The sequence below is a fragment of the Gigantopelta aegis genome, chromosome 3 (assembly GCF_016097555.1).
Source record: "Gigantopelta aegis isolate Gae_Host chromosome 3, Gae_host_genome, whole genome shotgun sequence".
Taxonomy (NCBI): domain Eukaryota; kingdom Metazoa; phylum Mollusca; class Gastropoda; order Neomphalida; family Peltospiridae; genus Gigantopelta; species Gigantopelta aegis.
Window position 1 is genome coordinate 12930180 of NC_054701.1, and position 12225 is coordinate 12942404.

Sequence of the window (12225 nt, forward strand, 5' to 3'; positions counted from 1 at the left end):
TGGGACATGTTTTTTTCTTCGTAGCGTTTTCTCTTGCTTTGGAGATAGTCACGATTGATGTCGAATTCACGTTCCACCATGAGACGAATGCCTTCGTTTTCCAGGTCGGGCGACGGATCTCCATTTCCCTTTTCGCACGTTTTCACGTGTCGCTGCAAGTCGCTTCCGTCTTTAAAGACCAGACCACACGTATCGCAAGACTGCATCCTCTTGACTTTTTTTCAGATAGGGTTCTACCTCATCATCTTGTTCTTCGTCGTCACTTTCGTAGGCGGGTATGCCTGGTAGTTTTCTCTTGAATGCGCCCCTTTGCATAATTTGCAGGTAGAGCTCTTTCTTCAACAGTGGTTGCACGTCTTCTGAGACATTCGCCGTTACGCTCGTGCTTTTATACCATTCGTATGGCCCCGTCTCTAAACCATTAGGCCGAAGACGCCAATGTTCGGGTGTGGTCGGTTTCAAGTCCACCAAGAGATGTCCGTAGGGCCTGTGGGTAGCTTCCTCAAACTGATACATGAAATGACTAGTGTTTTCCGGATACATCTGCCGTGCCAAAGTCAGAACTTGCTGCTTGTCGATGGGGTTGTTGAACAGCGCTAGATAATGGCAGTTTCTTCTTTGTGTCGGGTCCTTGCTGTGATACAGGTTCTGGTTGATAGCGATGACGGATAAGTTTCTGTGATGACTTCCTTCTGTGAACAGGTCGGTGATCCTTGGGTCTTTATTAGCCATACACATCAGGTCGTCCAACACGATGAGATTTCTGACTCTGGGATCCAAATAACGATCCTTTTCCAAATGCTCAGGTATACCTTGAACAAATTTCACTCGAGCAACCTTTTTGATCATATCATAGAGGGGTTGCCATCGTTTGTAGAGCCAGATGATGAGCTGGGAGGCGGCTGGATTTTACCATCTCTCAACAATTTGTATACCAAAAATGTCTTTCCACACGACGTGGATCCCGACACGATCATGGTGAAGAGATGTAGCAATCTTAGGGGATGCTGCTGCTGCTGTGGTGGTGGTGGTGGTGGCTGCTGCTGTGGTGGTGGTGGTGGTGGTGGTGGCTGCTGCTGTGGTGGTGGTGGTGGTGGTGGTGGCTGCTGCTGTGGTGGTAGTGGTGGTGGTGGTGGTGGTGGTGGTGGTGGCTGCTGCTGTGGTGGTGGTGGTGGTGGTGGCTGCTGCTGTGGTGGTGGTGGTGGTGGTGGTGGTGGTGGCTGCTGCTGTGGTGGTGGTGGTGGTGGTGGTGGTAGTGGTGGTGGTGGCTGCTGCTGTGGTGGTAGTGGTGGTTGTGGTGGTGGTGGTGGTGGCTGCTGCTGTGGTGGTGGTGGTGGTGGCGGCTGCTGTGGTGGTGGTGGTGGTGGTGGTGGCGGTGGTAGACCTTTAGCATGTTTTTGTTGAAAATGTCTTAACATGGCGTCTCTCCTCGAGAATGTGAAACCACATTCTGAACATGTGCTCTGCGTGACGACTCTAAATGAAATGACGATATCTGACCCACATAGTTCCTTTTATAGCTTATTTAGAAATGCTTCTGCAGTTTCGGGGCTTTCCAACCCGTACCACTTTGTTGTTGTTGTTGTTTCCGTTTCAGATCGGCTTTGGCTTGCTCTACCACTTGTTGTGTTGGGGAGACCATGACGACTTTGGGTGTCGGGGACTTGTTCTGTTCCTCTTTTTCTTTTTTCCACGTGGGATCGTAGAGTTCTAGACATCGATCCACACTGTACATGATCTGACTTTCCCCACCACGTTGAATTTCGAAGTGAGGTTGAAGTTTACCTTGTGCCTGCAGTTTATAGAAACGGGTCCACTTATCCACGTCGGATACATATAACTTGTACTGGTCTGACATGTTGCTCCTCTGAAAGTTCTACCTCAAATGACGAGTTTTCCAAAACTATTTTACTTATATACCTTATGACGCATAAAGATATGATACAGGAATGTTTGAATGTGTGTGATACGCATGACCAGTGTCCCTCCTCCCAAGCACAAATCTCATCGTGCGAGCTCCCAAAAACATCGTTACCAAAATATTACTCTTTGCCAGTGTTACTACCATAGGGACACGTCCAGAGACACACTCATGGACCCAGGACATAAATAAGAAAGCAAAACCTGTTATTCACGGTTTTATTCACAACATACAACATGAAAACATAGCACACAAGTGTCTAAAACATTTAATGTCTGAACAGGTTGTTCACATAAGGACATCTTGGAGAGAGTCTGTAATGTTCCATCACTGGGTCGTCTGTCTTCTTCCATCCTTAGGCGCGTAATCCACAACAGTAACAGACGACGGCATCGTGATCCCCCGTGTAATAGAAACCTGCCTTGGCACGTCCCCTCGGTTTTTGACGTAACTGTATGGGCCACCACTCAAATGTCTGCATACGTGTATAGAATTCTCTCATTTCGGGTCGATGACAAAACAGATAATGTCTCGAACAGTAGTCTTCTTCATAGTCATCGGCTCTATATTCTTGGGCAGCGTCCGTTTGATCTATGGGTTCTTTAATTTCACCATCTTCATAGTCAACATCTGTTTGGAGTTCACGGGTAGCACCACTGGATCCGTAGGTTCTTTCATTTCGCTATCTTTACCATCATCATTCTCTTCACTTCGATCCATGATCTCCTCTTTTCCATTTCTATTACAGTAAATCGTGTGACTTTCGGAACACTTGCAGATCAAGACGTTGTCTTTGTCTCTGCTGCTGCTGCTGCTGCTGTTACTAATGTTGCTCGAATATCCCGATGCCATCGTCTTCGTTCCAGATAGAGTGCAACAAGCCACAAGAATGTCAGAATCATAAAACACGTCTGTTCTCAAACACAGTCACAAAACAAATGAAGTGTAAATCATAAATCCATTCTTTTATATTTTTGAGTTCCTCCAAAACAAAATGTTTGTCACACTCGTTTACCACTGATGGCACTCGTTAGGGTTGCAGAAACTGCATTGCAGGAAGCCCATCTGGTTTTGATGGTCGTCTTGCATGGCGCAGGGTACAATCGAGTTCAGCTCTGGTACAAAGTCACTCATCATTTCGAAACAGTCTTTCAGTTTACTCCATTGTTGAAGGGAAAGGAAAATTCCTTTCCTTGATGGCTTCACTGTGTCCACACACCACCACCACTGCCGAATGTCCACCCCGGCAATGTTTTTGTCCACGCTCACATACATGTTGGCACCAAGATGGTGAAACAATTTCTCTTCTTTCCTTTCCTTTAAAGCAGCTATGGTTTCATCAATTTGACCGGTACACGTAGACAGTTCAACCCAGTGTTTCAGGGTAAGGGTGATGCTTCGTTTGGTGGGGAAAGTTTTCCCTTTATCACTGTCGAATTTCCTTATGTGTATCAACAGTTCTTGCTTCCATGGTTGGGCCATGACGTAGACATTTTGCCCAATTTCTAGTTGACATCTCGATTTTTCACCCTGGCCATGGCTCTGGGATGAATTTGATGAATGTACCGATGCCATCTTCTTCAAAATAAAGTAAGCCGCAAATATGTGAATACTTCTGTAGCAAAACTGGTCGTAGATCTTGTCTGTAGACTTTTCGGAGAGCGAATGAAGATACTAACAAAACTACCCTTTTTATATTCTAAAATAGCAGTCCAAGGTCAGTCCAAGGACGTCAGAACCGGGTCAAGGCCAGTCTAAGGACGTCAGTACCGGCTCAAGTATGCCAAGGCTAAAATATGAGTCACGGCTGCTTGCCTGAATCAGGTATGCCACTCACTGCCCTCTAGATAGGTCAAGGCTAGGTGACGAGTCACACATCAGGGACACGGGCGGGCGTTCACCCTAGTAGGTCACGCAACTGTCCCAAGAGTGCCAAGGTCAGTCTATGACTCACACCAAGGCCAGACACCTGGCAAGTGTGCCAAGGTCGGTCTATGACACACACCTCTCAAGTATGCCAAGGCCAGACTATGACGACGCCTGCACCAAGGTCAAGGTCACGGAAAGTAAGTCATGGCACCCGGCAGGCCCTTATACTACTAGAGATAACGCTTGATTTACTAGTACAACTGTTGAACTTATATTTTAAAAAGTTTGTTTTGTTTATAGAAACTACTAGAGCATATTTATTTATTAATCACCGGCTATTGGATGTCAAACATTTGGTAATTTTGACATATAGTCTTAGAGAGGAAACCCGTTACCCGCTAAGGAGCTTTTATATGCACAATCCCACAGACAGGATAGCACATACCACGGCCTTTGGTATATCAGTCGTGGCGCACTGGCTGGGATGAGAAATAGTCCAGTGGGCCCACCAACAGGGATCGATCCCACACTGACCGCGCATTAAGTGAGTGGGGGGGGGGGGGGGGGGTATTTTATGTACTATATTACGTCCTCCGTCTTAATTTTGCATGATCTTGAACTTGTGGCTGTGTAATCCATGTAGTTATTTATGGCTTCACGATGTATCCTATTTGCACTTTACCCACTATTGATTCTTACATGTGTTTACCTTTGCCACTCACGTTTCGGTTCATATGAATCAACAGCCGGTTAATAGTTCATATCAGTTCATTACTAATGGCTGTGGTATTTCTCTTTGGTTTTTGCTTTTGCAACATGGCGCTTTTATGGCCATTAATACTATATAGGAAAACAATTGTGATTTTATTTTTCAGACCATGTTTGAAATTAGCTATTGAAAAAAAAAATATATATATAAATCAGAAAATGTCATTAATAACAGTCATTAAAAGACAAAGGGTAAAAGCAGTACAACACAATAAAATTACTTACATACAAACTGTGTTTTTAGTTAGTGAAATTGAATTAGCTAAACACGCATGACGTTAAAGGGACATTCCCGAGTTTGCTGCATTGTAAGATGTTTCCGACTAATAAAATATTTCTACGATTAAACTTATATATCAAATATATTTTCTTGTTTAGAATATTAGTGTCTGTATATTCAATGTGTTTCTGGTCGTCTTAATATTTGTAAGAAGCCCAAACTTGATTTTGTCTTCAAATAATTTCGTACGCACGAAAAAATCTTTTTTAGGAAATAAAATTAAATTTAAGCTAGTACAAATATTAGAACGATCAGAAACACGTTTAATATACAGCCACTAATATTTAATGCAGAAAAATATATTTGGTATGTAATTACAGTCGTTAAAAAGTCTCTGTTAGTCGATAATATCTTAAAAAATTTCAGCAAACTCAGGAATGTCCCTTTAAATTGTAATGAATGTAACAAAAATATAATTATAATTAAAAGCACTCGACTGCGCAGTCGGTCTAGGATCGATCCTCGACGGTGGGCTGATTAGGCTATTTCTTGTTCCAGCCAGTACAACAGTATATCAAAGGTGGTGGTATTAGACAGGTGTCAAATTAATGAGACAGTAATTTTGTTTCACCCCCCCCCCCCCCCCACCCCCACCCTCTCTTTGTGTGTGTACCAAATAGGAAAAATATTGCCCTCTTTGGACAGACCCCACCCCCCACCACCGGTAATAATACAATAAAATACAAATATAACAAATCATAAATGTTCCGAAATATTTAGCAAAACATTAGGACTATTGAACATGACAAATGTCCAATGTTTTAATGTTATTTACAATTATTATATATACAAACGAAAAAAATTTCCCAAAAGACTAATGGAAATAAAATTAGATCTTAAAAATGATGTTTATGTTAATTTTTGTGAGGAGCAGGGCGTATTGCAGTGGTAAAGTGTTCATCTGATGTGCGGTCGGTCTGTGATCGATCCCCGTCAGTGGCGTCATTTGGCTATATCCTGTTCCAACCACTGTATATTAAATGCCGTGGTACGTATATCCTGAATGTGGGATGGTGCATGTAAAATGGAAATGTAGCGGGTGTCCTTTCTAAGGCTTTATTTCAAACTTAACAAATGTTTGACATCCAATAGCCGATGATTAATAATTCAATAAATAACTTAATAAAACAAACTGTGTTGATTCGTTTGTAACCAGTGGTATCCTCGTCAAGTTACGTACGGAACCAGACTGTTTTAGCACAATTATTTAGAAATTTATTGCGCTACGTGGTTTGATTCGTTGATGCGCTATGACGTGCATATTAATATTATTTATTTCTTACACACCGTTGATAAGAACATCATGTGTTATTTTTGATAGCACATACTTGTTTACACACATACGTGCGTTAACATTTTAAAGACATACGACTCGCTGCTCTTGGGTGATGACCAGGTCACCAATGACATACCATCCAATGAAAAAACCCCGAAAGGTCGAATCGATCACTCGGTGACGTACAAGATAACTTGAAATTGACGCACAAGTTTACTATAAGCGAAAGGGCCGTAAATAGGTTTTCTTTGGAAAAGACACTTAAATTTATTTTAAAACTGTTTTTCAGGATATGTAAGAAATAGAATACATCATTCGTGTCCGTGAGATACCATTTATCTTAAAATTCGTTGTTTAAAAACGTATTCAATTCACCTTCGCTCGTTAGATAGGTTTAATAGTATCTAACGGCCACTCATGTAGTATTCTCTGTATATGCTACCTTGTCGATATGGTCGTCAGAGAAATACAACTATTTTAAAAACATATTTCGATTAGCTTTGTCACACGGGTTTTATTTCGAAATTCGAGCGGGATGAAAAGCAGTGGTAATGCACTCGCCTGCTGCATGGTCGGTCTAGGATCGATCCCCGACGGTGGGCTCATTAGGCTATTTCTATAGTGCAACACTGTATCAAAGGTGGTGGTGTGTGCTATCCTGTCTGTGGGATGGTGCATACAAAACATTCCTCTCTAAGACTATATGTGAAACTTACCAAATGTTTGACATCCAATAGCTGATTATTAATAGAGGATTCGTCACAAGTGTATCTTTAGTCGAAAATATCAACCGAGCTTATGTTAATCGGTATTTGTCGAGGCTCTGTCGATTAACTAGACGAAGTTGATATTTTACATATTAAAAAGAAACACGAGTACCGAATTCTATTTAACCTATAACACTTCTAAAATAACATTTTAATTTGATATTTAGTAAATCAAAGTTCTGAAGTCGCCTCACCAGTGATTTTGCGTCACGCACTTTAACTAAATCTCATCTAAATGTTACGCTAATGTATACAAGTCTTGGTTGTAAACAAACGACCCATTGACAGCAAAACATTATTAACAGAGTTGATAATGGTAAATATCAAATGGGTTTATGACATGGATATTATGGGTAAGTTATAAAATAAATCAATGTTCTTTGGTGATGTCGTTAAATAAAAAATAAACTTTAAACCTTATTTCGTAAATCACGCTTACGGATGTTTATTTTACGTCAACCTGAAAAGCACAATTGCCGATCTTGTACTACACGCGTGACCAAGTAACCTGAATTACTCGGTGAGGGAGAATGCCTTTGTATAGTGCTTTGGTTTAGTCTAGTCTTAATAGTGAAAGCAAACTCATGATAATCTGAGTTCTCAAAGTACCAAAGTACAAAAATAGCATCGGACTGGGTTTAAAGTCTAAGTGTCCCTAACAGGTCAGGTCAGGTCATAGGGTTTAACGTACAAAGCTGTTATAGCGCACGCCTGACATAGGCGCAGGTGTGGGCTCTCGCCGACTCCTCCGTTAGGTCAGGTCATAGGGTTTAACGTGCAAAGCTATTATAGCACACGCATGACATAGGCGCAGGTGTCGGCTCCCGCCGGCTCCTCCGTTAGGTCAGGTCATAGGGTTTAACGTACAAAGCTGTTATAGCGCACGCCTGAAATAATAAGGTGACTACCAGTAATCACACTGAGTCTCTGAGTCCCTGGTATACAAATAGAATATATATAAACAAAACAGAAATAAAGAATGTCAACACATTATCATAACGTTCAACTTCGGGACAGGGCATCAGCGATTACATTGGATGTGCCCTTGATATGTCCAATGGTAATTGGGTATTCTTGCAGAAGAAGACTCCATCTCAAAACTCTCTGGTTGGAGGCTTTCATTAGGATGGTCCAGTCCGTCTTCGTCTTCTTGGAACAGCACAGCTCCAGCACCCACGTCACTAGCACCCACAGCTAGCTTGAACGGCATTCGGTAGTCTGGTGCTGCCATCACGGGAGACGAGTAGCGCCTCTGCTTGAGACGGTTGAATGACTTCTCGCATTCACCTGACCAATGGAACTTCGTTTCCTTCTTTCTCAGCGTCGCATGTTTTCCAGGTTTTCTCCGATAGGCATGCTGTCGACGCGGTGTAGCGTTGGGTTCGAAGCGCACATCTTGGCTTAAGGTATTGGTAACCGTTGGAAGGTCCCGACAAATGGAAACATTGTCTTGTATCAATGTAGTCAGCTTTGCTCGCTGGGGGTTCAAGTCTGCTAGAATCTGGCTGTTGGCCAACTTGATCTCCGCAGTCTTGACGTCATCACAGGAAATTGAGTGTCTCTCAATTTGGACCGGTCTCTCTTGAACTATCGGCAGTCTGTCAAAATAACCTTTTAGCAAATTGATGTGACAATACCTACTTTTCCTAACCCTATCAGGAGTGTTTATCACATACCCTGTCTCATTAACTCGTTTGTGCACAACATAGGGACCGAAATACCTGTTCTGTAATGAACCCCGTTTAATGGGAAGGTACAGCAGCACTTTATCCCCTGGTTTAAATTCCCGACTCCTAGTCTTCCTATCAAACACTGATTTTATTTTGCTCTGAGCATGGCTCAGTTGCTTCCTAGCCTTCCTATCAAACTCTGATTTTATTTTGTTCTGAGCATGGCTCAGTTGCGTCCTAGCTAGTTCGGTCGCCGGCAACCTCCGATCTCTAACTCTCTTATTTATTAATACTCCCTTGTCCACAGTTAACAAGGTAGTGCGAACTGCCAACAATTTTGGATCAGTCCCCTGCTCTAGAATTAACTCTTGTCTATTGCAAGGTAAATCCCCTCTATCAAACACAACTGGTTCAATTCCCCTCTGCGGGAGATCAACAGGTTCCACCACATTTAATTTGTCAGTTGACTTATCTACCATTTTACTGATAACCTCATCCACTCCAATTTCATGGCTCACACACGTATCAGACAAATCACAAATATCCTCTAGATCCCGTGCTAACCTACTGGCCATAGCCCTAGTCTTTACACACGCAGGATATCTAATCTCATCAACCTCACTCTCTTCTACTGGTAAAGGGCTGTCTTTAATTAACAATTGGTCACATGTCGGCTGACAACACTGACTAGTCAAATCATTACCCAACAAAACTCCTATGTTTTCAACAGGCAAGTCCTTCACAACACCCATAATGACTGGTCCCGTCACAAACTTCGAACACAAGAAAACCTTATGTAACCTGACAACCATATTTTCTCCAGTGACCGAGGTTAAAACCAAACTACGTCCCGTATCTGAATTTTCAATACCAGCTAAACACTCTTGCGTGATCAGACTCTGACTACACCCGGTATCTCTATAGATTGATATTGCCGTAGGACACAACTCTTGTTTCACATCACAAACCATACCAGTGGACACATACGGGTTTACTTTCTCTGCCATGGGACTAACCATTAACTCTCTCGCTAACGGAGCTGACCTCACTAAACCGACCACTTGCGCATTATCGCATTTCCTTTTAAAACAGTCCCCGATAATTACTTTCCCGGGAAAAACCTGGCTGAAATTTCTTCTTATCACCCTGTTGTAAAGAGCTACCCGGTACTGCCTGAGCTTTGTGTATTAACACGTAATCATCTGCCACTATGCCTGCCTCCTCTATCTTTTTGACATCACGATCCTCTAAATGAATACGTAAGCTAACTGGTAATCCATTTTTAATGTCCTGTAAGATCAACAACTCCCGTAACTCGGTATATGACTCTACCTGATGAGAAACAACCCATTTATCAAACATCCCTGCCTTCTTAGCCACAAACTCACTATAAGACTGACCCTGCGTTTTTCTCAACTCGCTATACCGTAAACGATAATCCTCAGGACGTAATTCATGCGCCCTCAACACTGCCGTCTTAACTAGGTCGTACTGACTTGCTCGCTCATCACTCATTGAATTATAAGCTACACTAGCCTTCCCCTTAAACTTAGACACGGCTAACAATGTCCACTTAGACTCCGGCCAATTTAGCTGCTTAGCGGCCCGTTCAAAAAGTTGGAAGAACATGTCTACCTCCTGATCGTCAAATACAGGCACTGATCTATAAGCCTCCGACATGTTAAAACCATTTCCTGCCTCACGTCTAACTTCTTCAGTATTCAACTTTAACTCATGTTCCACTTTTAATTTTTCTAACTGGAATTCTCTATTCCTTTCTTCTTTCTCTCTATCCCTATCTTCTCTTTCTCTCTCTCTCTCTCTCCCTCTCTTCTCTCTCTCTCTCTCGCTTTCTCTATCCCTCTCTTCTCTCTCTCTCCCTTTCTCTATCCCTATCTCTATCTTCTCTATCTCTATCTTCTTTCTCTCTATCTCTATGTCTATCTTCTCTATCTCTCTCTTCTCTTTCTCTCTCTCTCTCTCTCTCTATCCCTATCTTCTCTTTCTCTCTCTCTCTCTCTCTATCTAATGCACGTTCTTCTCTTTCGTACTCAAGCTTTTTAAAAGCTAATTGTTGTTCCACACTTAACTCATTTATCTCTATCTCTGGAACAATCTCACTATCCTCAATAACAGGCCTATCACCAAAAACTTCCTGGATAATAATTGTCTTTATATCACCTAAGGTTTTAGCTGATGTTAAATCAATTTCTCGCTCACCCGCGATTTCAACTAACTCAGCCTTACGTGCTCGCTTAATCTCCACTACACTGAGCGTAGGCCTATCCAGCAAATTCTTATCCATGTGTAGATATGACGCACTTATTATTAATAAATTTTCTAGTGAACAACGTGCTACTTCTGGTAAATTTGTAAAAATAATTTATAAAGCCCCCATTTACAAACAATACTTTTTTAAATATGCATGTCCCGTTTCAGATCCCGGACGAGCCCCCAATTTTCTACTCCTGTCACGGGGATTCTATAATTCCCGTAACTGAATAAAACACGATTATCAAAATATCTCTCCTAACTGTATATCTATTAGATCTCTCTGTAACAGGCGGTTAAACCCTAGTATGGCTCGTCTAGGTATGATCAGAGATACAATCTTATATAAAGTATATATTATTATAGCACGTTAGTTCTCTAGAAACACAACAAAAACACAATACACTTTGGAATCTGTATTAATCTACGCTGACAAATGTACAGCCGTAGTAGTTAATTAATAACAGCAATAATAACAACCCAGAACTGATCACTTAATTAGTTAATCTCTAGGTGTCTAGTTACACAATATGCGAATCACTTCACCGTTACACCACACCCACACGTGTGATAATTGAGAAACGCTTCCAGGAGAAGTTAATTAATAAAGGAATTACAACACCATTCCTAACTGGTTAATTTTTAATTAACCCTTACTACTCGTTCAGTAACGTGTGATAATTTAGGAACGCTTCCAGGGGAACTTAATTAATAAAGGAATTTCAGCTCTATTCCTAACGGGTTAATTTTTAATTAACTCTAACTACTCATTCAGTAACCTTGTAACACAGAATTAATACTGGTACCGATCACAATAAAGACAATAACCTACAGTGTACCTAGGTCGTCTAGGATGACTGGCTAAGCTTTATATTACCAAATACTCGTATAATGTTAGAACAAAAAGTCTACGATTTACTTCGTCAGATGACCGAAGACACTGTCTAAAGAATATTGGTATAATACAGTATTAAAATATTTAAAGTCACATCAATCACATCAAGGTTATACACAGAGCAGAAATGATATTTACCAAAGTCCAAACGGACTAACGTTCCCTCGGAGCCTTCCTTTTCGTTCTCTCGATATCTCTAAAACACTAGCTATTTATTATAAATCAGGATTTTGCCTGGGGGTACAAGGCGGTACCTCACGTATCATCTCATATTCTAACTCTACTAGAGTCGGTATTATTTCTCTCTGATCGTCAGACTTACTGACGCCATCGTCGCCATCGTCGCCAAATCACGGTTGTAAAACCCGCACTCGGAGAGGTATTACGTAACTACTCGCCACATGGCCTCCACAGCTGGACTAAGTGCATATTGGAATGTCCGATCGCGCGAAGTATTACGTAACAAGTTGCCCATCTGGGCTTAAGTGCAATGAAACTGCACACGGCC